At 42.3% G+C, this 26035-nt stretch overlaps 1 pseudogene; it reads left to right on the top strand.

The window, feature by feature from the left end:
* Positions 1-6102: 6102 nt before the first annotated feature.
* LOC139025174 (myosin-11-like) overlaps positions 6103-26035 on the top strand; it is a 43671-nt pseudogene continuing 23738 nt past the window's right edge.

Genomic DNA, 26035 nt, shown 5'->3' with positions numbered 1-26035 from the left:
ACATAGCCCTTTTACTATGCACCTCCTATCTGCTTTCACATTTCCACAAGCAGAGGGTCGTGAGATTAACTTTTTTTCAACCTAAATTACCACCTCCTTTATATCAATTTATGAAATGCTCACTAATCCATCTGTTTATCTAAATTATAAAATGGGAAACGTCCACTTCTCCCTCTCAACTAAATTATTTCGGAGACATATCCATATCAGTTGAATGAAAAACAATAATATTTCTACTAATCCCWATATTTACCTAAACCAGGATTCCTCAYCTGSCAGTGAATCTATTTGGCCACCCAAGACTGTAAAAACACCAGCAAATCAGCTCCAAGTGACTTTAATTTTGGAAAACTGTTCCAAAGTATTCTCACGCATAATAGATACACTGAGTGTACAAAACATTAAGAACACCTTCCTAATATTGAATTGCAGGCCCCCTTTTGCCCTCAGAACATTCTCAATTCATRGGGGCATGGACTCTACAAGGTGTCGAAAGKATTCCACAGGGATGCTGGCCCATGTTGACTCCAAMGCTTCCCACAGTTATGTCAAGTTGGCTGGATGTCCTTTGGGTGATGGACCATTCTTTAAAAACACGGAAACTGTTGAGCATGAAAAACCCAGCAGTGTTGCAGTTCTTGACACAAACCAGTGCGCCTGGCACCTACTACCATAACCTGTTCAAAGGCACTTAAATATTTTGTCTTGTCCATTCACCATTGATGTCTCAATTGTCTCCAGGCTTKAATCCTTCTTTAACCGGTCTCCTCCCCTTCATCTACACTGCTTAAAGTGGATTTAAGTGACATCATTAAGGGATCTTAGCTTTCACCTGGATTCACCTGGTCAGTCTATGTCATGGAAAGAGCAGGTGTTCCTAATGTTTTTTACACTCAGTATATGTGATCGTGTACAAATGTAAGTAATGMTTGAAATGGTTTTGTTTTAGTCAAATATTATATATGTTTGGGCTTCTTGCGGTCAATTTGCWGTCTATTATTTYTAATTATGTTCCGGGCCRCCTGACCATCCGCTCAATAAAAAATGGGCCAGCAGCTGAATCTAGTTGATGATCCCTGACCTAAACTGATTATGAAGTGAGAAACGTCCTCCTCCTTCCCTCTCCCCGGTCCCACTTACCTCTCTTTTTCTCTCTCCTTGTTCTCTATCTCACCCCCCTCTCCCTCTCATCCCTCCCTCCTCCTCGTGTTGTGTGGGGCAGCTCAGAACCGTAGCTGGAGAGCTCTAGTGACGTCCCTGTGTGGCGCTGGTCACACAAACATCTGCCTGCTGCTGCCGTGGGCCGGGCCTCTCTCTTCCCTCTCTCACCCGTCTCCCCCATCCTCATTTCCTCTRTCGCCATAAAAGGGAACACAACATTCTTATCTCACTCTGAGAATGACATCGCTCTGAGCCCTGGAAACGCAAGTCTATACCCAGAGTCAGACATTTTRCTTTACCTTGCCTCCTGTTTCCTCAGTCAGATATAGCCTGCCATTGCATCGGCAAGTCATCTAAAGAGAAACTAGTTATGAATATGATGGCTAACCATATTCTATAAGATGAACAGGTGTTCCTGTACCTGTTTGTTTACTGAGTGTTAATTCATGTAATTCATGGAGATGTTTTTTTGCTGCTTCTGTAGACACAGTATCAATGGCGACAATGAAGACAGCAAAGATGCTTTACAGAGCAACCTGCTTTTGGCATCACTCCACTATTCCTAGAACTCTTTAGCTAATTCGTAGAAACTACAGCTCTATCTGCGGATCTCCCTAGCCTTGCCTAGGTTGCACCTCTGCTCAGGCAGTCCAAATCTTTTCTCAGACAGATACAGAGCTATATATGCAGAGGAAATAGAACTATGCCTGTTGTTATTCACTGGGCAGATTGCCTGAAAATAGGTAGTAGCATTGTTCCACCATTATATTATACATTGGAAGTGTGTGTAACATCTGTTTAAATACGATTGAGGACAGTGCTGCTTCACTGCACCAGAGAGCAGCGTTGTTTGTTCTGAGCTTAAATTAGAACGCAATTACATTTCTATGGGGACAAATGATCTACAAACAATGGCTCTGTCAACTGTTTGTCCATCTATGGCTACAAATGGTAGTCAGGGGGCCGCGGGGGACATAAAGTGTATGTATGGTAAATTATTTAAAGAACTCCGAAAATATGTATTTGTCTTGGATAGTTTTCGGATCCCATATCGATTGTGCTGTATAAGGAGAATTTGGTTATGGACTAATACTCGTGTCAATAAATCATTACCTTTTTATGCGTTTTTTGGAGGTGAGGGACAAAGCCAGCGAGATTGATAGGCACTTATGGTTCAGGCCCATGTAATCACCAAGTACTGTACTTGTGCATGGCAAAACCATCTCTCTTTACATCCTGTTAATCAACAACATGATCATCAACAACAACAATACCCTTGTCTGGAATGGCGTCCATTTCCTCTTCTACTGTAAGTAACCTTCTTCCAGTCAGAAATGTGGACACCCACCCTCATCACCACCTCCTCCGCATACCCCCAGTCTTTCTGTCAGAGATGAGTTGAGGCTGAATGAGGCAGGCATCTTTGAAGACCAGAGGAGGGGAGTATGTCTTGGCTGGACCTATCAGAAGGGCTTCTTTCTCGGCTACAGGCTGGCCTGGATTGCTGCCTCGTCCTGACTTCTGCACTGATCCGGTCAGGGATTCATCTCTTCCCCCGCCCCTCACACTTCTTGGCTCATACATAATGTCTACTGCCTGAGATACAGTCTGTTACACTGTCATTAAAGGGCAATGAATAAACCCAGAAACAAACAAAGCGCAGTGAGAGGAGAGGTGGAGGGATGAGCAGGGCTCAGGGAGCGGAAAGTCTATACAGACTAAATAACTCCTAACTGGGTGTGTGCTGGAGAACTGGCGCTTTGAAAATAGTCAGCGCAAGTACATCATGAGAATATAACTTCACGGAATCAACACCCTAGGAATAAGATGACATTTCACAAAGTGAACTATCCCTTTAACACACAAATTGTATGCTAATCTGTCGAGGTGATGTCATTAACATCATGAATTTATATTGATAATAACCAATACTGATCACCAAAACTCTCATAGCAAAGACTGATATATTATCTAATGATTTATGTTATGATAAAAACAACTGAGATGTCAATCAGAGGGAGATGCTACAAGTAAATAGTGCAGAGTTATCCCCATAGAAGCACCCCTACTTGTTTGAACAATACCATTGCTGCTGGACCATATTTAGTCACTGGGGCCCAGGCCACCTGCACTAGACTTTTAAGCTGCCCAGATTCCATCCAGACCCCACAGTCCTTATATGGCACAGTGCRTTGCGTCTCTGCATTTCWCTCTCTTTCTCTCTCTCTCTCCTTTCTCCTTCCTTACTACACACCRTCCTCCCTGGTCTTGATGTTGACCAGAGACCCAGCCAGCAGGTTTCCAACCCCTAGTCATCCCCCTCCATCTTGGTCCCTTGAACTGTCATCGTCGTTTTGCATACATACCAATGGCGATGTGCTGTTTGGCACCGAAGAGAGGCCCAGTCATGGCATCACAAAGCAAGGTGATTTATTGAGCCAATCAGGAGKTGTCCTTATATAGGACGTTCCATTAGACTAGAGATAGAGGAGCTGGAAAGARGGAGAAGAGGGGAATGTGATGTGTGTAACAATATGGGGACACACAAACACGTGGGACGCATCCCCTTCCTCCCTCGTCCTCCAGTAGTGTGTATCAAGGGGAATCTCTCTCTCTCTTCCCCTCCTCTAAAGTCCATCAAGACGGATTTTCTCCTCTGGTAACAGCTGGGCTGCCTTGTTGGGAGTGGGACTGGACCCTTGTATATACAATAGTACTGTATGTCAATGGGACTGGACCACAGAACCTCTGGGACGAAGTGCCATTAAACATCATCAGAAGTGTCATGGACATCAGTCAATGGAGATGAATTGCMCATATTATTTATTTTGACAGGCCTAAGTACCATCAAGTGAACAGACAGACTGTAGAGACACAGACTGTATATATATCCATGGGATATACTGAGATTCCCATGATTTAGAGTTCARAATAGTGAAAAGGGGAGCCAAGTTTGAGTTAAATTGATGTAATTTCCGAAGGTTCTGCGTGATATGATGTGTGCCGAGGGCTCTTGGTGTTGATGGAAGTGTGCCATTTGGAAAGAGACAGTGACAGTGTCAATCCTAAACATGATCCTTATAACCACTGTTTACTATAGATGTTGTTGAGCTCCTCGGGCCATATTCCCACAGTAGGTCMWWWGGAGGGTCATATAGTCCTTGGATGACTCATCACCCACATATTCAACAGTTTCTATGAAGGTATAATATTAAATTATTACCATTAATTTAATTGCACATACAAGTAGGCTATACATATCTACTGTACACACACCCCATAACGTTTGCCATTATGCTCACTGAAAGAAAATGAATATGAAGAGATGCTAAAGTATACTATGCATACCAGATTACATAAAGTGTGTCCGCGTCAAATGAAAATACGCATGTGCGCGCAGCCAAATTGCAATTCGTTCTTCTTTCAGCGTCAAGCACGCTGTTACACTACAGTCCACGGAGTCTTCAAACAGTACCGTCTTGGACATACTTTCGCGCTCTCGGTAGAATTTGATGCTTCTCTGCTGTCAGATCAGAGAGAGGAGGGTCTGCGCGTGCGACCCACCCACCGGGTTTAAATGGTAAAGGGAGGTATTATACCAGGGTAATTTGGACTGTTCGTCTTTGGAGTAGGCTACCCTGTCAACCGCAGGACGCTCCAAACCATAACTTTCCAAATCCCCCTGCTGATTCCAAATCATCAAATTTGTAAGTCATTTATTTTTATGCAAGCCATTGTTTTACTTTGATACAAGTTGGAGAGTGAGAGTGCACTTGTTGTTTTGCGCGCACTTTTATTACGCACGCTTAGCGACATTGATTGTGGCTCTTGAAACTGACATTTTTGTTTATGCATATTGTAATTCCTTCATGTGTTTAGGTTTCACACACTGCATGTATTACTGAGTAAAATGATTGTCAATTGTCACTGTTGATCAATTGCATGCTTTACACAGCTGTTTTTGCATGACTCTAATGTAAATGCAGAACAAGCCAAATCACCCCAGAAGAAATGACTATCGGTGGTAGCCTATACAACGTAACTGCTGTGCTGACATTTGTCTGACGCAGTCATACGATGATGTGTTAAAGAGTCTGTGACCTTTTTTATGTTGGCCATCTTTATCAGCGAATTCTTCCCTTTTATCAGTGCTGCACAACATTGCCTAACAATGCCTTTCTTTACCATGTTTTCTATACACTGACCAGTAATTTATCTATACAGTAGCCATGTTATTTATACTGTAACAGCTTGGAATAACAGCTTTACTGAATTATTTACACCAGTAATGTTATAGGAAGTAAGGGGAAGTTGACTTATATCTGAAAAACTAACAGGCTGAACAACCAGGGTGTTTCCTGTTCTCCTAATATGGTAGTTTTAAAGCTGTCTGTCTTGATGCCGAACTTTGTGGTGTGTGGGCCAGTGGTCATGGAGTCGTATCCTCTCCAGTTTGCAGTGACACAAACCAGCATCAAACTTGAAAATGTCTGAGTGACAGAAAGACATTGGGGTCGTCATCATAGTAGCTGCTGGTGACCTGTTGAAACACAACCTAGTAGTTTGCTGACAGGAAAAGTGGTTATCATATGATTATGTTGCATGGGAGTTTGAGAATGCAAGCATGTGGTTTTCTATCTCAGTCTGAGGACTTTGTTACCTCTCAGCTATCTTGTCTGGTTGACTTTGGAGATTCATTTTGACGGTCTTTGTCGATCCACCACAGAGAGCCTGCAGCATCATCAAATGAGTTTTCAACCGACTTTCATCCAAGTTTTTGGGTGAAATAAGGCACTGCTCTAAGGCACAAGTGAAAACAACATGGTCAGAAGTCTATCAGGAGAAAATAGAGGCAGATACTTTTAGAGGTGGAGAACGGCCAACTGCCTAATAAGAAAAGAGATGTTTGGAGTAAGCAACGCGTGAGACACAATAGCAGTAGGGCCCAAGACTGAAATGCATCGTACTCTGACTATCTCTGGGCAGGTAGTTACAACATTAACCTTAATTGTGTTTAAATGACCTAACACAACTGTGAGTTCATAGGCTTCATTCTTCTTCATTGTTACAGGACCAGGCTTTTACATTTTATTGGATGTACTGGATTGGAGTGTTGTTAATTCATCATCACATACCGCAACATGCAAATCTATTTGATTCCGGTATCATTCAACCATTTTTCGCCCACTAGGATAACTGTGTGTATTTACACATGGGCCTATTGCAGTTCATCAGGACTCGGAGTACAGCAAATCAGTTTCCTGGCTACCCAAACTCCTTGCTCCTGCCAAACGCTAGTTTCTTCTCGACAATGAGTCTGGATTGAGTACTTCCCTGACGATTTCTAGAACGCAAACACATTCTAACTGTTCTGATTGGTCCCAGAAACCCACTGCTTTTAGACATTTTTTTAATTGACTTTGATACGCTGATTGGTTAGAAATGATCCTATTGCTGATGACTTTGTTTTGTCCAACACACCTCACTTTGACATCACCACAAAGACTTCAATGATGGCAGTCTCAGACTGAAGTATGTAGTGAACATAGAGCAGAGCAGAGTTTGAGTCATCAGGCAAGAAATCAGGCCTTGGTGTAAGTTGATACAGTATACCAGCCGATATACCAGAGTAGTGAATGTTAGATACTGTGATAGTTTGGGAGAATTACCTTTATTAGGCCTAACTCTTATCCTGGCAAGCTGAGTGCAATCCATTTGAGTCGTCAAGGCTTGATGATAGTGTTTAGTAACTATTAGGAAATTCGTTTTGCAATGAACCCAGGAATCGGGGAAGGGATGAATGATGAGAAGAGGGTAAAGCCTTTCACAGGCCCAGGGGTCACCATTCAGCCCCTATAAATAGAAGGTCAAGTGGTCTCCTGGGCAACCAGTCCATTCATACACAAATAATTTAAACAGTGGTTTATTTGGAATTTAGCAGTCAGTGGGTGTGCGTGCAAAGCACAGGAGGTTCCACTCTTTAATTAAGATGGTTCCTACTCAATCTCTATCATACTATTTGTGATGAGTTGGACATTTGCCTCGTCTGGTTAAAGATCACAGTATCAAGGACTCAATCACTCATTCAGGTATTTCTTCTGTAGTGTACTAGATACCAGGATTAGATACGACAATCAATGAGTTCTTATCTGATGATACATGAAGGGATTCCTTATTTTCTGGCTTTGCTTCCTGGAAAGACCAACTTTGCCCCTTCCTCCTCTTCTCCTCTCCCCCTGCCTCTCTTCTCTACCCTCTTTTCCTCTGCCCCTCATTCTCCTGACAGTATTGACCAACAGAATCTTCTGAGACTCCTCTCCTCCTCCACCTCATCCTCCCTCCTCATTCTTCTCCCTATCATGCTCTTCAAGTATGGTCTTATAGTCTCTACCCAGGCTGGACTGCTTCCTATCAGCAAACTGCCACCCTGTCAACCCCCTACTCAGACAGCTGTGTCAGTGTACGCTGGCTGAGAACAAAGGTGAACACCATTGACACAACAAGATGAAGAGCGAGACAGAAGAGAAGGGGGTGAGAACCACTGACCATGCGTTGACACGACAAGAAGGGAGGGAAGGTGCTGAAATGTTAAGGATTAGGGATAAGAGAGAAAGATGGCTATAAAAATAGTAKAGAGARAGGTCTAAATTGTTTGAGAGTTGCAGAAAAGTTCAAGGGAGTGATGACACTTGTCAAGCTGCATCTACAGTAACAGTACTGGAGGGGAGTGTCAGGAAAWGTCCACTTATCCTCAGTCAGTAAAGGAAATAGTTCATACCGAATCAGCTGTAATGTCTCCTCTTCATACACAACCTTGGACTACTGTGCTGCATGGTGTTGCGTACTAGTACGGCCCCAGTTTATTCTGTGCTGTGCTCTACAACCATTGCAAATAAGGAACAGGATAGAGGACAATGTCCTTTTTCCTAAAAAATWGTGTTTCACTCTGGCTAAGTGGATATTTATGCTTTTGTGGGTAGTTTGGCTCTGGCTGGTCCCAGGGGACGCAGTGACAATCTTTCCCATGAGGACTTGTGACTTGTTCGCATAGTTCCCATTTCTAGTCCTAGAAAGAGCATGCCAGTCTGTAACTGTGACTGGGCTGGATAGGAATGATGGGTGCAGGGACTCCATGATGTAGTGCAATGGATTATAGTCTGAATCTTATCAAGCAAGAGTAGTTTGACTTACCAGCACAAAGGTCAACATTTATCATTCATTATGTCTTATGTCTGCATGGTCTGACTGGAATTTAAAAGATAATGTGTGTCAGAATCATTTAGACCCTAGTACTATAAACTGGWTCCATTGCAGTGGAGGCTGCTGAGGGGAGGACGGCTCATAGTAATGCCCAGGAAATGGAGTCCATACAATGGTATCAACCACATGGAAATCACATGTTTGATACCACTCCATTGATTTCCTTCCAGCCGTTATTATGAGCCGTCCTCCCCTCAGCAGCCTCCACTGACCCGTTGGTGTTTCTATTAGGGTGTTAAACACAGCAAGTTATTACCAAGATTCCAGTAATGTGTTCATAACAGCACCGAATGATAAAATACTAGCACTRAGTTTGCCATAGAACTGTGCACCTGCCGTGGCTCCACTTCCTACAGGTATGACTYAGAGCCCAGCAGCTAGCTAGCTAGCTAGCATCCCTCCCTCCACCCCACTACACTATACAGCCACAGAGGAGAACAGCACAGYGGCGGGACCATATGAAGCATGAACCATGAACATGAAAACCCCCCAAACGAGCTCTCCCTCTCCGTCCGTGTTATCATTTTGGAGTAAACTCCAAATTGCGTGGACCAGCTGTAGACATACTCTTCCCTATAAGGGCTTTGTTTGGGAGTTGAACTTGCCTGGCTGTTTAGGTCCATCAAAAGGCCTGCTCCAGAGAAGCAGGCCATATATGGGCATCACAGCACGGGACTGCAATGTAGCGGACGGTGCTGCACAGGAGAGAGAGGGAAAGAATTTTTTTTTGACTTTATTGTTGTTGGAGCATTTTTTTCTGATTAGGGTATGGGTAAACCCCTCACTTGTAAAAGTGTATAGTACTTACAGTACACAAGTTGAGAAGATCGATTTAAGTCCTTATCGCATATGGTACAGTTACTTAGAACTCATTTCCCAGAGTCTATCTTCATATCTAAACTAGGCACTGTAATGGTTGTAGTCTCCCTTGTGGCTTGTGTAGGAGGCTAAGCCCGAAGAGGGGGGGTCTGTGAGAATTACTGTATTCTGGGAGTTTCTGGATGGWTGAAGAAATGTAATTAACCCTTTGAGTGTCCATGCCTAGTATGGCTGACAGTGGTAGGAGAGTGTATATGTAGTGTCTGACTCATACACCTTTAGTTAATACCCCTTGAGTATGTTTTTGAAGTGCTGGACTGAAAACAGTTTTCTGTGTGAGAAAGTATTTACAGAAAGAATCATGCAATTTATGGAGCTATACCACTTTTTTTGATATTTTTGTAATGACTCAAACTACTTGACCCCTGACCTGTGTTGCGTGCACGACCCAGACCCATAACCCACTTCTCTCAGTCAATGACTAGCCAAACCATAAACCACAACCAAGTCAATCCAAGCCAGTCTTTTAACATTTTAAAATGTTTCTCTCTTCCTCACCAGCCCCCCTATCTCTATCCCCATCTCCAGCTGGCCCCCCAAAAGACAGAAGATCTTAGAAGATCCAAGATCCTCCACCGACCACCAAGATGGCTAAAAAAACAGATGACTGAGGACGAGAAGTTCCTCTTCCTGGACAAGGACTTCATCAACAGTCCCATGGCCCAGGCCGACTGGTCAGCCAAGAAGCTGGTGTGGATCCCCTCGGAGAAGAATGGCTTCGGGGAGCGTCAAGGAGGAGCACGGGGACGAGTGCCTGGTAGAGCTGGCCGACAAGGGAAGAAGTGACGGTGAACAAGGATGATATCCAGAAGATGAACCCTCCCAAGTTCAGTAAGGTGGAGGACATGGCCGAGCTCACCTGCCTGAACGAGGCTCGGTGCTGCACAACATCCGGGAGAGGTACTTCTCCGGCTCATCTATGTGAGTTGGACTCTCTACTTTCACACAGATACACACAGTCATACTTGTACAGCACACATCCTACACAACCTGAGGTAAATTAATTCTGTCCCACTGGGAAGACGTCAATTCAACGTCCATTCCACGTTGGTTCAACTTAATTTTTGAAATACGTGGAAACAACGTTGATTCAACCAGTGTGTGGCCAGTGGGATAGGCCCATCTACATGAGAATAAATGGTCGTAGAAGCACACAGACCCATAAATACTCCCAATAATACTCAGTCTTCACAAAGCCTACAGCAAGGCTGTGCACATGCAATTTTAACACGTGTAGAATAACTATGTTGGCTTATTATCAATAATAAACAGGGTGGTTCGAGCCCTGAATGCTGATTGGCTGACAGCCGTGGTTAATTGGCCATATACCACAAACCCCAGAGGTGCCTTATTGCTTAATAATAACCCTGCTCATCCTTGTTTTCTCTCTGCAGACATACTCTGGCCTGTTCTGTGTAGTGGTGAACCCATACAAGATGCTGCCCATCTACTCTGAGAAAATCATTGAGATGTACAAAGGGAAGAAACGCCACGAAGTTCCCCTCACATCTACTCCATCACTGACAATGCCTAACAGAACATGATGCAAGGTAGGTTCATCGTTCATAGTAACACTCTTCCTGTTACTGTAGCTTCTTTGTCTGGGAAGGCAGGGCTGGCGTCGTTCAATTCAGTCCATCAATTGACTGAAATGTTTGGAATTTCAGTTTACTGCTGAATTGACTGAAATGAATGACATTTGATTTGATCCAACCCTGCTTGAGGGCCATGGTATCTCACCACAGCTATTTCTCCTATCTAGCTAGCTACTATCTTGGGGAATCAAAAGTGGTTTGCATAATATCTGCTGCTACAAAACAGTGATTGCAACAGTCTTGTGTCAGCTGTCTTAGGTCAACAAACCAACAAAACAACATTTTCAATAACTCAACGATAGCTAGCTCTTCAATACTCTTCAAAAGGTACAATATTTTATCAACTCAGCAGCAGAATACTGCAGAGATATAATTAAGCAATAAGGCCCGAGGGGTGTAAATGGCCAATATATCACAACCCTGAGGTGCCTTATTGCTATTATAAACTGGTTACCAACATAATTAGAGCACTAAAAAAAATGTTTTGTCATACATGTGGTATAGGGTCTGATATACCACAACTGTGAGCCAATAAGCATTCAGGGCTCGACCCAACCAGTTTATAATGCACATGGCCATATACCACAAACACCCAAGGTGCCTTATTGCTTAAATATACTGTAGCCTTACACGCTCTATCAATGCCCTCTATGGTCAAAAACCTCTCTTCCTGAAGTATGTGGGCTGTGAAACTGCATAAAAACAATGTGAAAACAGCTTCTTCAATGAAAGTTAATGAACAGAAGCAGAAAAATCCTTTTAGTAGCTCATTCGAAGAGAAATCTGGACACGAGGTGACAATGGGCTAACTCTGCTTACAGTAAATGCCAGTAAAGGGCTCTTGGCTAGCCCCTACAGTGCTAAGACTGAGAGAGGATAAGAGGCTAATATCCTGATGTGGACAACTCAGCGTTTCCCACAAGGCTTTATGTGGTGTCAGGTGCATGCGGACCTAGTTGACCCCAAGGATTTTATAAGAATTCTGGGGATTTTCAGAGGAGCTTACTGACATCTGGCTTTAGAGAGATGGAGGACAGGAAGTCGGAAGACAGTTCCTGTTCGAAACTTCAATAAAATATGCTCTCCATTTTGCCTTTTCTGTCTGTTGCTTTAGGATTAAGATAAACTATGGAAGTTTAAGTTGCTAACTTCTGACAATATTTCTGTCCATTTAAATTACTCATTTTGGCCAAAAGCAAAAGGTCCCAGAGACAAACATTTCCGTATTTACCTCTTTGATTCAAGCACTTGTATAATTTGTTATTGTAAATTCTATTCAGATTGTAGATATCAGCCCCTTTTTATGTTTTAAATTCTACATTTGACATTTTAGGTGTAAGAAAATGTTAACAGTTTATTTAAATGATCATCACTTTTGTGACAGTACATGTCAATTATGCGAAGAATAATGACACTATACAACAACATGTTCTCACAAGGGCTTTGTGGTTTTATCACATTTCTACGACTCTTTTTTTACAGCCAGTCACTGTGTTGCTTATCAGGCATCAACAAAACTTAGATCTGACTCGCTCAAACAAATCAATAACCACACCAAGCAGACGCAGACAAGGCTGTTGCTCTTCTGCTAAGTTTGTTGCCATACCACGTTCCTTACCAAGTCACTACTACAGCATGGTTACACTTCAACGTTTTATACACATGAGCCAAAACGTATCGCACTGGCCTGCGGACTCATCTACGGTAGTTGTGAAAAGAATGTGACACAATTGATTCTGAGTCAGCACAGTATGTGTTCAGGTTGGCACGATAGTCTAAAAAGAGTATTAGTGAACCTAACATTGCAGTCAAACAGCAGATAGTCACCTCCTTGGGAAAAAAACATCACCATCTCTCCCTTAGACCTCATTTGGACCTTTTCCTTGACAATGGGGTCCTCCCAGAACATGACCTTGGAAGCACATTGTACATGATGTAAGAACCAAGCTTCTCCATTGTTCAAAGTGCTGCAGCATGATGAGAGAAGTTAGAATAGGCCCTGTGATGCTGGCCAAGCAGAAACACAATGACCTCACTCCTACTCCAGCTCAASTTCCCTATTATGTAGTACCCGGTTTAAGTGCTGGATACRTTTCTAGTCGTACATTACAAAGAGGAGAGCAAACACACTGACTTGATTATCCTCTGTTTTTATCAGTCAGTCCAACTTCATAAACTTGAAACCCCATGTTTATATAATTTGGATTTAGGTCTGAGATGGACTTTCTTACACTCGTAAGTCACAGGTTAAGCCTGTGTGTGTGTGTGTGTGTGCGTGCAGGATACTGTGCTTGTGTGTGTGCGTTATCTTTTGAATTTACACACACACACACACACACACACACACACACACACACACACACACACACACACCAGATCACCCTAGGAGCTGCCTGCAGTTCTGTGGGTTCTTGTCAGATAGCATTTGACATTCCAGCTTAGTCAGAAGTAACACATTACTGTGTGTGTGTGTGTGCGAGCGCGTATGGGTGTGTGCACGCAGCTCCTAGTGGGATCTGTCAGGTGAACAGGAAACAAGGCAGGTTGAGGTTAAACAAAACAAAAACCACAACAGAATGTTAAGCTCTCATGATTACATTTATGAATTGGGCCACTGACACGTTATAAACTACCTTGGAGTAGAATAACAAATAGTTAATCAATGTTTTTACCAGTGATTTTTAAAAATAAATAATTTACTACGTTTGATCTACGTTGGTCTATGATTGTTACTCGATTTGATCTGTTATGAGAAATGTGGAGTAATTTAAACAGCATTTTAGAATGTGTCTAGCTGTTAAGATCTTTTTAAGCTGCTAGATGTGTAGGCGTGCTTATATGAAGTTTCTTTCCAAAACGCATATATTCCATTTTCAGAAATGTTGGAAAATTAGCTTTTATTGTTTAAAGAACTTATGAAAGAGATTTGTTTTTGTTTTTTTACTGTCTAATCATGGCATCGGGTGTTTCAATGACAGACATGTATTTGTTTGAAATCTATCACTTGATGGTTTCATTTCGGAGAGAAAATAATCATGTTTTTTGCAAAACTATAATTATCTGCCTCAGTCTCAGAGAAATAAGTAGTACTGCTAGGTTTTACAAAGCCAAATGTAACAAATGACTACATTTTTAAATAAAAACTGTACAAATGATACATTTGTGACATCAATATCTAAAAATGAATCAATACAGTAATATGAGTATGTAAAACATTTACATTTGACATTTTAGTCATTTAGCAGATGCTCATATCCAGAACAACTTAGAGTGCATTCATCTTGGGTGAGCACATATCACAGTCAAATATACAGCATACGAACATGCCATTCCAGCTAGACAATGAAAATACACTGAGTATACCAATATTAGGAACACCTTGGATTCACCTGGTCAGTCTGTCATGGAAAGAGCAGCTGTTCAGTGTATATACACTCAGTGTATAGAGTTTTTCAAAAAAAAAACACATTTTAATACACACCTAAAATTGATTAAAAAAATGTCTGAGAACAATAATATTGTGGGGGCCCTAAACAAAAATGTTGCAAAATTCTACTCATTTTGTCATGGTGTGGAGAGAGAAATGTGCAGTTTTACAGCTAATTCCTGCATTCTACACAATTTGCATAGGGTGGAGAGAAATGTTTTTAATATGATATCTGACTGAGCGTGACTAACAAAATCAATAGGGGCCCTCCGGTCGGTAATTCGACCATGATAGCTACAAGTTTAGATAGCTGCCTAGACTAACTTAACCCCCCTCAAAATGTTGCTGACTGTCAGTGAGTGACATAACAAGAAAAAAATGCTGATGCACAACAACATTTCGAAATTGCACCTTGTGTGTTCTACTATTCTAACTCCCAACAGTAAGTTAAGACCCCGACTCAACTTATTTTGTATTTATTTTTTATCAGCGGGCCTACAAAAGCTGCCCATCTCTGGTGTAGTGTATGACTCGTACTTTCTGTTGATATGCTGTATGTGTAGGAATCTACCAACTTAATTGCATGTACACACAGGAAATGTCAGTGTACATCTACAGCTATGGTGTGTGCATCCAGGGTCGTGAGTAAACATTATGACGATGGACGGTCAATAGCTCACTGTCTACTCTGTCGCTATGTTTAGATTTGAGTGTTGAGAGTTTTTATTGTTAACAGACTGATAGGATTTCCCACGACAGAATAGAGGAGATGACTAATGGTACGGTCCAAACCCCAAAGAGGGATGACTATTGGTATGGTCCAAACAAACCCTTTAGGGGGGTGTCTCTCCGTGGGTCTACATGTACATTAAGAGGAGCAAGACTATCAACAACCCTGGCAGTCTCTGATATGGCACCCTATTTCCTACAGTGCATTCGGAAAGTATTCAGACCCCTTGAAAAGGGTGTGTGGTCTTCTCATATACATTTGGAAAGTATTCAGACTCCTTCACTTTTTTCACATTTTGTTACATTACAGCCTTATTCTAAAATGTATTAAATAAATAACAAATCCTCAGCAATCTACACACAATACCCCATACTGACAAAGCGAAAACGGGTTTTGACATTTTTGCAAATGTATAAAAAACAGAAATACCTTATTTACATAAGTATTCAGACCCTTTGCTATGAGACTCGAAATTGAGCTCAGGTGCATCCTGTTTCCATCAGATGTTTCTAACAACTTGATTGGACTCCACCTGTGGTAAATTATATTCATTGGACATGGTTTGGAAAGGCACACATCTCTCTATATAAAGTCCCACAGTTGACAGTGGGTGTCAGAGCATGAGTTTGTCAAGCCATGAGTTTGTAGGAATTGTCCATAGAGCTCCGAGTTAGGATTGTTTTGAGGCACAGCTCTGGGGAAGCGTACCAAAACATTTCTGCAGCATTGAAGGTCCTCGAGAACAAACTTCCATCATTCTTAAATGGAAGAAGTTTGGAACCACCAAGACTCTTCCTAGAGCTGGCCGCCTGGCCAAACTGAGCTATGGGGGAGAAGGGCCTTTATCAGGGAGGTGACCAAGAACCCGATGGTTCCTCTGACAGAGCTCCAGAGTTCCTCTGTGGAGATTGCAGAACCTTCCAGAAGGACAACCATCTCTGCAGCACTTCACCAATCTGGCCTTATGGTAGATTGGCCAGTTGGAACCACTCCTTAGTAAAAAGCACATGACAGCCCGCTTGGAGTTTGCCAAAAGGCACCTAAAGGACTCTCGGACCATGAGAAACAAGATTCTACCAAGATGGAACTCTTTGGCCTGAATGCCAAGCCTGCAGCCGACTGCGTGAGGATCTAATCAGGCCCATTGTAGGGGAAAATGAACGAAGCAATAAGCTCACAGAAGAGATCCTTGAATGAAAACCTGCTCCTCAGAGCGCTCAGGATCCCAAAGCTTAGGCGAAGGATTCACCTTCCAACAACGGAATAAAACCTAAGTACACAGCCAGGACAAACGCAAGAGTGGCTTTGGACGAGTCTCTCGACTGTCCTTGAGTCCCAGCCACAAAGCCCGGACTTGAACCCTGAACATCTCTGAAGAGACTGTGAAAACTAGCCTTGTTCTTGATTCGCTGCAGCTGCTCCCCATCCAACGATGACCGAGGCTTGGAAGGAGGAGAATTCTGCGCAAGAAGAAATGGGCAGAGGACACTCCCCAAATACAAGTATGCTAAGCCCTGTAGCACATGCAACCCAAGAAGACTGCGACGGCTGTATATCACTGCCAGAAAGGTGGCTCTCAACAACAAACGACTGAGTAAGAGAGTTCTGCAGACAAATGGTATTAAACTCGTTTTTTCTTTGTCATCTATGGCCCTCGTATCTGTGTGTAGAGTGATGAGGGGGAAAAACTGATTTAATCTCATTCCGAATGACTGATATGTATGATGCTTATCTCTTATGCAGACTTTGACCAGATGCAGCCATGCCTGTCTGCTACATAATAACAGATAAAAGTCTTAGATATAGTCTTACGGAGGCTACACTTTCTTAAGTGTCTTAACAGGGTTATCTACAATCAGAGTCTCTGACAATTCTGTGAAATCTTGGCTCTCATCTCTCCTGGGAAGACTCACATTCCTTCACTAAGGCTTAGAAATTTGCCCTGCTGCTCTTTGAAGTTCGAAGGGAATAGAGATGGGAGTTCTTCATGCGATTGGGTTTTGTGTAAAAAGTTTCAGCTGGTGAGGTGATTTGGATGATGATTGAAATGTTGTTTTTCCAATGCCATTGTCATAAGGGATTTATATACATCTCTTATATGAAATGTTCTGTTTGACGGTGATTTGAAGACAGGTCTTGGCTTTATCTCTCCGGTGAACTCGTGATTGGGATGAGACTAGAGTGACCTTGGAATTTTCCTTTAAACCAATTGTAATTTGGGAGACTCCTTCTCTTTTCTTTCTCTCTCTCCATATTTTATTTACTTGTTTTGCACTAGGAAATAGGGTGCCATTTCAGATTGGCCCCTACCTGCTTTTGGCGTTTCCCCCTCTCCCAATGCCTCCCGTTCCCCCGTGAGGTTCTACTCCCTGGCTCAGAGTTACATTTGGTGTCAGTGTCATGTTTGAATCTGTTTTGAGCGTGTTTTGAAATGCTGCACAACCCTGGATGACCTCCTCTCCCTCTCTCCCCTCTGTGCCTTAATTGGAAGAAAGGGGAACAGACAGCATTTTGCTGTGTGTGGAATGGAACCTAGCCCACTGCCAAGTCACGTCCAAAATGAGGAATAGCATCCTAGCGCTCTTTCTTTCCAGCCTGAGCAAAGCCATACAGGCTAGCCTGGCTAGTGTAGCCTAGTGTAGCACATGCCCAGTAGGACCAGTGATGGGAATGATGGCCAGCAGGAGAGATTTCAATCTTTGGGGAGTTACGCTAAATGACACAACATACGAGCCATGGGCTTTCTATTAGCAGATAAGGATAATGCACAGGGGATTAACTAACCCTCTGCCGCCTCTCTCTTTCTCTCTCTCTTTCTTTCTCGCTCTCCTTCTCTCTCTCCCCCTCCCCCCCCCCCTCCGCCGTTTCACATAGGTCATGTTTAGATTGCACTGGGCTCCAAATACTTTAACTTGATAATTGAACGAATAATATCCAAATGGTCTTTCTCTCCTTAACAGCATTCCCCAGACTCCAGACACACACAAGCACATACACACCCTGTCTAGCGTTAAAGGGGGATACTGTTTCGTTATATCCCTACATGGACCTTTAGTATTTTCCTAGGTTTGTGACGTAATCTTATTTTGGGATCACATATCAGGAATTGATAGTCATCGTATTGCTTAACACATCAGTGGAATATTTATTCCAAAATCAAAGCTTAAAATCTCCCACAACAATGTGTTTGTTTCTAGATTAGCATAAAGCCTAAATTTTCATTGAGCAGATGATTGAACTCATGCACTGTTTGTACAAAGGTTCAACCATGGCCGTACAAAGATGTGACCGCTTGGTTGATCTCTGGTAGTATAAAGTGTATGTTTCATATGATAGGCTGTGTGGTATCTGAGGACTGAGCTGTACATCGAGACAAGAAACAACAGAACGTCATCATCGCTTATAAGTTATTACTCAGGGTCACCACTACTGAATACAGGAAGAGTTATAAAAATGAAATACTATCCAAATGTACAGTGAGCAGATAAACATACCAATACTGTATATGATTTACACACGTTTAGAAATGATTTAATAGATAAATCATGCTAAAGCAACTTAAAGTACAGTGAGAGTGTTTTTGAATTTGTGGCCCTAGTGGGAATTGAACCCACAACCTTGGCTTGCAAGCGCCATGCTCTTACCAGCCCAGAAAAACACACTTCTTGATTAACCAATCCAATTGTCTTACTATATGGTGTACTGATGTCAGATGCCCGTCTTTATACTGCATATGTGCATGTATGAGCAACTCCATTACTGACAATCAGGATTTTTATTTTTTCTGCAGATCGTGAGGACCAGTCCATTCTTTGCACGTGAGTAAAAAAAAAAAAACATTTACACTACACTATCCACTACACTTCACACTTGTACAGTATGTTTTTTTTTTCCCCCACATTTTTCCTAGACGTCACATGGTTGGATTGAGGAGGGGGGATGTTGAAGAGGCAGGTAACAGTTATGTAACCCATGGGTTACATAAACACACACTGTGTCCGAAATGGCATTCTCCTATTCCCTATGGGCCCTGGTCAAAAGTAGTGCACTACATAAGGAATAGGGAGCCATTTCAGACACAGCCACAGTTAAACAAATGAGATACCTCTAATGTCAACATTACCTTTTTCCAGCCTGCTACTGCACTACCCTAACACACTGTGGTCTGTCTGGTGGGATTGAACACTTTGGGGGACAACTATGGTGACATGTCTGTTTGGTTTGACAATAAGGATGACAGGAAGTTCAGTGGGTATTTTGGTGAATCTTAGCTGAAATGCTCATGTCATACAGATGTAGGATTTTAATTTGAGACAGTTTGCTACAGCTGGAGAATAATCCTGCAGCATCAAGAAATGTGAATTATTATGTGGTTTATAATAAACATTTTTTTAGGGGTTGATACATTTTTTGTTTATGGCAAATGTCTGAAATTTCTAAGTGGAAATTACAAACTTTAGAAGCCGGTTGAAAACTCAAATACACTCCAAGTTAACATTTCCTGCTGTGCATGACAATGCTAAGCAAGAAAATAGTGATCAAATTAAGATCCTACATCTGTATGTTGTGGGAACCATTATCCAGGGAGTTGTGGGGTTAGAGGTTAGAACACTTCTCTTCTTCTCTCCTTTCTCCTCTCCTCTCTTTTCTTCTCTCCTTTCTACTCTCCTCTCCTCCGCTCTCTCCTCTCAGAGAGACAGGAAGTGTGCCCTGTCCTGATTATAAAGACAGATTATTTTTTGTTTGGGCTCCATTTTGTTTGTTTACTCATTGCAGAGCAATTATTGAGAATCTCTCTGGGACTCTGGGAGAGAAATGGAATTGCTTGTCTCTTTCTAGTCACTATATAGGCTAGGAGTTGTCAGGCCACACATTCAGGAACATCTTTGGGCCCTAGTTCTAGGGGTTTTAGCTAGCCAGGTCTACTACACAACAAAACCCAATACACTTCAGCACCTCTTGGCATGTTTGTCTCGTGCCTATTTACAGTAAGCTCTACAGTACGTCAGAGMACCTTTCCTGTCAAGCCTCCAGTGTACCCAGTAGAGGAAATGGGAGAGTCCCTGTCTAAAGTAGACTGCCCTGGAGCTCCGGGCTCCTTCTATTCTAAACCGATTGATGCCAGGATGCAGCATTCGCTGATCAAATCGACTCRCTTCCTGAAGTTTTGCCTGAACAATTTACCAGAGGAGGCTTATTTGGAGAACTGGGGTTTCATKTTCCTGTTTGTTTGTTGTAGCCAGGGAATGGGAGGTCGGTAATGCAGTAGGGTTGTGGATGGAAGCAGGGAAGTTTGGAGCTATAGGGTTTCGAAATTCAAGAAGTGTTCCTNTCTCTCTCCATATTTTATTTATCTTGTTTTGCACTAGGAAATAGGGTGCCATTTCAGATTGGCCCCTACTCTGTTTGGCGTTTCCCCCTCTCCCAATGCCTCCCGTTCCCCCGTGAGGTTCTACTCCCTGGCTCAGAGTTACATTTGGTGTCAGTGTCATGTTTGAATCTGTTTTGAGCGTGTTTGGAAATGCTGCACAACCCTGGATGACCCTCCTCTCCCTCTCTCCCCTCTGTGCCTTAATTAGGAAGAAAGGGGAACAGACAGCATTTTGCTGTGTGTGGAATGGAACCTAGCCCACTGCCAAGTCACGTCCAAAATGAGGAATAGCATCCTAGCGCTCTGTTCTTTCCAGCCTGAGCAAAGCCATACAGGCTAGCCTGGCTAGTGTAGCCTAGTGTAGCACATGCCCAGTAGGACCAGTGATGGGAATGATGGCCAGCAAGGAGAGATTTCAATCTTTGGGGAGTTACGCTAAATGACACAACATACGAGCCATGGGCTTTCTATTAGCAGATAAGGATAATGCACAGGGGGATTAACTAACCCTCTGCCGCTCTCTCTTTCTCTCTCTCTTTCTTTCTCGCTCTCCTTCTGCTCTCTCTCCCTCTACTCCCCCCCTCCCGCCGTTTCACATAGGTCATGTTTAGATTGCACTGGGCTCCAAATACTTTAACTTGATAATTGAACGAATAATATCCAAATGGTCTTTCTCTCCTTAACAGCATTCCCCAGACTCCAGACACACACAAGCACATACACACCCTGTCTAGCGTTTAAAGGGGGATACTGTTTCGTTATATCCCTACATGGACCTTTAGTATTTTCCTAGGATTTGTGACGTAATCTATTTTTGGGATCACATATCAGGAATTGATAGTCATCGTATTGCTTAACACATCAGGTGGACATATTTATTTTCCAAAATCAAAGCTTAAAATCCCCCCAAAATGTGTCTTGTTTTAGGCATGGGAAAGCCCTACCAATTTCTCACTTGAGCAGATGATTGAACTCATGCACTGTTTGTACAAAGGTTCAACACATGGCCCTACAAAGATGTGACCGCTTGGTTGATTTCTCTGGAGTAATAAAGTGTATGTTTCATATGATAGGCTGTGTGTGATCTGAGGACTGCACTGTACGTCGAGACAAGAAACAACAGAACGTCATCATCGCTTATAAGTTATTACTCAGGWGCACCACTACTGAATACAGGAAGAGTTATAAAAATGAAATACTATCCAAATGTACAGGTAGCAGATAAACATACCAATACTGTATATGATTTACACACGTTTAGAAATGATTTAATAGATAAATCATGCTAAAGCAACTTAAAGTACAGTGAGAGTGTTTTTGAATTTGTGGCCCTAGTGGGAATTGAACCCACAACCTTGGCRTTGCAAGCGCCATGCTCTTACCAGGCCCAGAAAAACACAYCTTCTTGATTAACCAATCCAATTGTCTTACTATATGGTGTACTGATGTCAGATGCCCGTCTTTATACTGCATATGTGCATGTATGAGCAACTCTATTTCCTGACATCAGGATTTTTATTTTTTCTGCAGATCGTGAGGACCAGTCCATTCTTTGCACGTGAGTAAAAAAAAAAAAAAAAAACATTTGACACTACACTATCCACTACACTTCACACTGTACAGTATGTTTTTTTCTCCCCACATTTTTCCTAGACGTCACATGGTTGGATGAGGAGGGGGGGGATTTGAGGAGGGGGATGTTGAAGAGGGAACAGTAACAGTTATGTAACCCATGGGTTACATAAACACACACTGTGTCCGAAATGGCATCCTATTCCCTATGGGCCCTGGTCAAAAGTAGTGCACTACATAAGGAATAGGGAGCCATTTCAGACACAGCCACAGTTAAACAAATGAGATACCTCTAATGTCAACATTACCTTTTTCCAGCCTGCTACTGCACTACCCTAACACACTGTGGGATTGAACACTTTGGGGACAACTATGGTGACATGTCTGTTTGGTTTGACAATAAGGATGACAGGAAGTTCAGTGGGTATTTTGGTGAATCTTAGCTGAAATGCTCATGTCATACAGATGTAGGATTTTAATTTGAGACAGTTTGCTACAGCTGGAGAATAATCCTGCAGCATCAAGAAATGTGAATTATTATGTGGTTTATAATAAACATTTTTTTAGGGGTTGATACATTTTTTGTTTATGGCAAATGTCTGAAATTTCTAAGTGGAAATTACAAACTTTAGAAGCCGGTTGAAAACTCAAATACACTCCAAGTTAACATTTCCTGCTGTGCATGACAATGCCAAGCAAGAAAATAGTGATCAAATTAAGATCCTACATCTGTATGTTGTGGGAACCATTATCCAGGGAGTTGTGGGTTAGAGGTTAGAACACTTCTTCTTCTTCTCTCCTTTCTCCTCTCCTCTCTTTTCTTCTCTCCTTTCTACTCTCCTCTCCTCCGCTCTCTCCTCTCAGAGAGACAGGAAGTGTGCCCTGTCCTGATTATAAAGACAGATTATTTTTGTTTGGGCTCCATTTTGTTTGTTTACTCATTGCAGAGCAATTATTGAGAATCTCTCTGGGACTCTGGGAGAGAAATGGAATTGCTTGTCTCTTTCTAGTCACTATATAGGCTAGGAGTTGTCAGGCCACACATTCAGGAACATCTTTGGCCCTAGTTCTAGGGGTTTTAGCTAGCCAGGTCTACTACACAACAAAACCCAATACACTTCAGCACCTCTTGGCATGTTTGTCTCGTGCCTATTTTACAGTAAGCTCTACAGTACGTCAGAGCACCTTTCCTGTCAAGCCTCCAGTGTACCCAGTAGAGGAAATGGGAGAGTCCCTGTCTAAAGTAGACTGCCCTGGAGCTCCGGGCTCCTTCTATTCTAAACCGATTGATGCCAGGATGCAGCATTCGCTGATCAAATCGACTCACTTCCTGAAGTTTTGCTGAACAATTTACCAGAGGAGGCTTATTTGGAGAACTGGGGTTTCATTGTTCCTGTTTGTTTGTTGTAGCCAGGGAATGGGAGGTCGGTAATGCAGTAGGGTTGTGGATGGAAGCAGGGAAGTTTGGAGCTATAGGGTTTCGAAATTCAAGAAGTGTTCCTTATGTTTCCCCCAGGTTTTTCCAAAATCCCGGTTGAAAGATTCCTGGAATCAGTAGGGAAAAATCAGAGCGGACATCCTCCAACAGGGATTTCTGAAAAACCTGGGAGCTTTTGGAGAAATTCACCTCTAATTCACCTCTAGTTAGGTCAGCTAGCTATAAGCTAGGTATAAGCGTGCTCTCTATCCATATATAGGAGAAACATACGCTACGGGGAATGCCATGTATGACATACTCCTGAGTGTGTATGAAATGACACTGATGTATTATTAAAAACATATGAACCAGGGACCGACTGTGTTGTCGCCATAGTAGACAGGGTTTGACCTGGTGACGATAGCATTACTTTGTGAAGTATATTGATAAACATGACATGGCACATGTCATGCGCATTACATGGTCAACATTACAGATGTTGGATCTTAATTTGATCACCCTGGTGCAGGATAATATTTCTACAATGCAGGAAATGTAAAGGTTGTAGTGTATTTGAGGTTTGTAATTTACACTTTGACATTTCAAACTTGATTTTCCCATAYGAAAATGTATCAACGTCTAGAAAAATGTCCATTAATTATAATCCACATAATAATTCACATTTCCTGTTGCTGCTGGAGAATTTTCCTGCTGTAGCAAACTGTCTCAAATTAAGATCCTACATATGTATGGCGGCAAACAATGTACTGTACCATCATCTTTTGAAGTCTAGAGATTTTAATTGGATTTGTTATGACAATGTAATAGCATTTATATGATAGCGCTGTTTATAACAGCATTGTGTAGGCTTTGTGACAGACTCCTCTTATAGATGGTTAGTTTTGTAAGATGTGTTTCACATAAAAGTGTGAACATAGACAAAACACGAGCTAATGGACTGCTGTTAGGGTGTGGTGTGTTGACAATAACATGTTATACACAGGCACACACTGCAGTTTCCCATTCCATTGCTGAATTTCTCCTCACAATCCTTAGTTACAACCAAAATAAGAATGCATAGGAAGTAGCCACATAGCTCACTAAATCCTTGCTTGGCGTTTTRACATCTCCATTTATATGGGGTCATCTCTTTCTCTTTACAAGAATTGGAGTGTAGTAAGAGACCTAGCATCATTTCCAAAAGTGAACCRGACCTGGGTTCAAATGCTATTCAAACTCTTTTCTTTCAAATACTTTGAGCGGTTGCTCTATTCTGCCTGGAGTGCCAGATGGGCGGGGGTTGACTGTTTTGGGATTATTCTATTATGTCCAATAAGCCAGGCAAGCTCAATCAAGCACAGACAAAGTATTTGAAATTATTTTGAATAGCATTTGAACCCAGGTTTGGAATGAAAATGGCCAAAGCCCAGGATGCTAACCAGCCATCCAGACCAGTGATCCACGGTGGCCACCCTGACCCTGGGATGGTTTAAGACAAACTGTGTTAGAGGAATCGCCTCACTTAGATATACAGAATGTGAGGTCTCTGTCTTAGGGCAGTAGGGTTGTGGATGGAAGCAGGGAAGTTTGGAGCTATAGGGTTTCGAAATTCAAGAAGTGTTCCTAATGTTTCCCCCAGGTTTTTCCAAAATCCCGGTTGAAAGATTCCTGGAATCAGTAGGTCTCCCAGAGGATATTTTCAGGGATTATGGAGTTCTGTGTTTTTACAATGTGTTGAGGCCTGAGTAGTGTTGTTCTAGACCTGGTGTAAGGAGTGACGCTGTACGTGGTGTGTGAGTTGAGGCCTGTGTGTGTTTGCACAGAGTTAGTGTGATTTTAGGTTTTTGTATGACAGTTAATGTTGGGCCTGATGTGAGCTTGGTCTGTTGTATTTCGGTGAGGTATGAATGTTATGACAGAATTTTATGATAACATTCATGACAAATGTAGGTCTTCGTAGGAGAGTAGTGTGAATCAGACCTGATGTACAGTATACGCTGTAGTATGAGGTTACGACCTTGTATAATGTGAGTGATATAGTATGAAATGAGGTACAGATGTAGGATCGTAATTTGATCACACTTTTATTGTTGAGAATTTTCCTGCACCTCAGGAAAGACAGATGAGCTTTGTGATTTACATAAATTCACTGAAAACCTGCACAAACACACGGTTATATTAACAGTATTGCACTTTTCATGTAGTCTACTTTTGGCCAGCTAATAGCCTAACCACTGATCAAGCAACATTATGGACTAAACGTTCAAATTATTATTTTGCTATGACAATATACGTCAAGTTAAGATCTTACATCTTTATGGTGGATACTGGCTAGATTCCTGTCGGCCCAGTCGGCCCCATGACAGACAGCCTCTGGTGGATCTTACGAACACCTCTCCTTTTATGGAGTTGTTAGAGCCAGCTGGACTCTAGGCTGGGATCATTCAGACAAGCAGCATTGCGGTTGGCGTCTCCAGCATCTAGAGATCAAAGGCCAATAAACTACTCTCCCTCATCCTTCTGTAGTTTCCTACCTCTGTTAAATATGTCCAATACCCATCCTTGACCTTCTGGTTTAGAGCTGTAGGATATGTCTTATACATTTGTACCCTGCCTTAGTCTT

Source organism: Salvelinus sp. IW2-2015, unplaced genomic scaffold, assembly GCF_002910315.2.
Source record: "Salvelinus sp. IW2-2015 unplaced genomic scaffold, ASM291031v2 Un_scaffold2333, whole genome shotgun sequence".
Classification (NCBI taxonomy): Eukaryota; Metazoa; Chordata; class Actinopteri; order Salmoniformes; family Salmonidae; genus Salvelinus; species Salvelinus sp. IW2-2015.
This window is presented reverse-complemented; position numbering and strand designations above follow the sequence as displayed.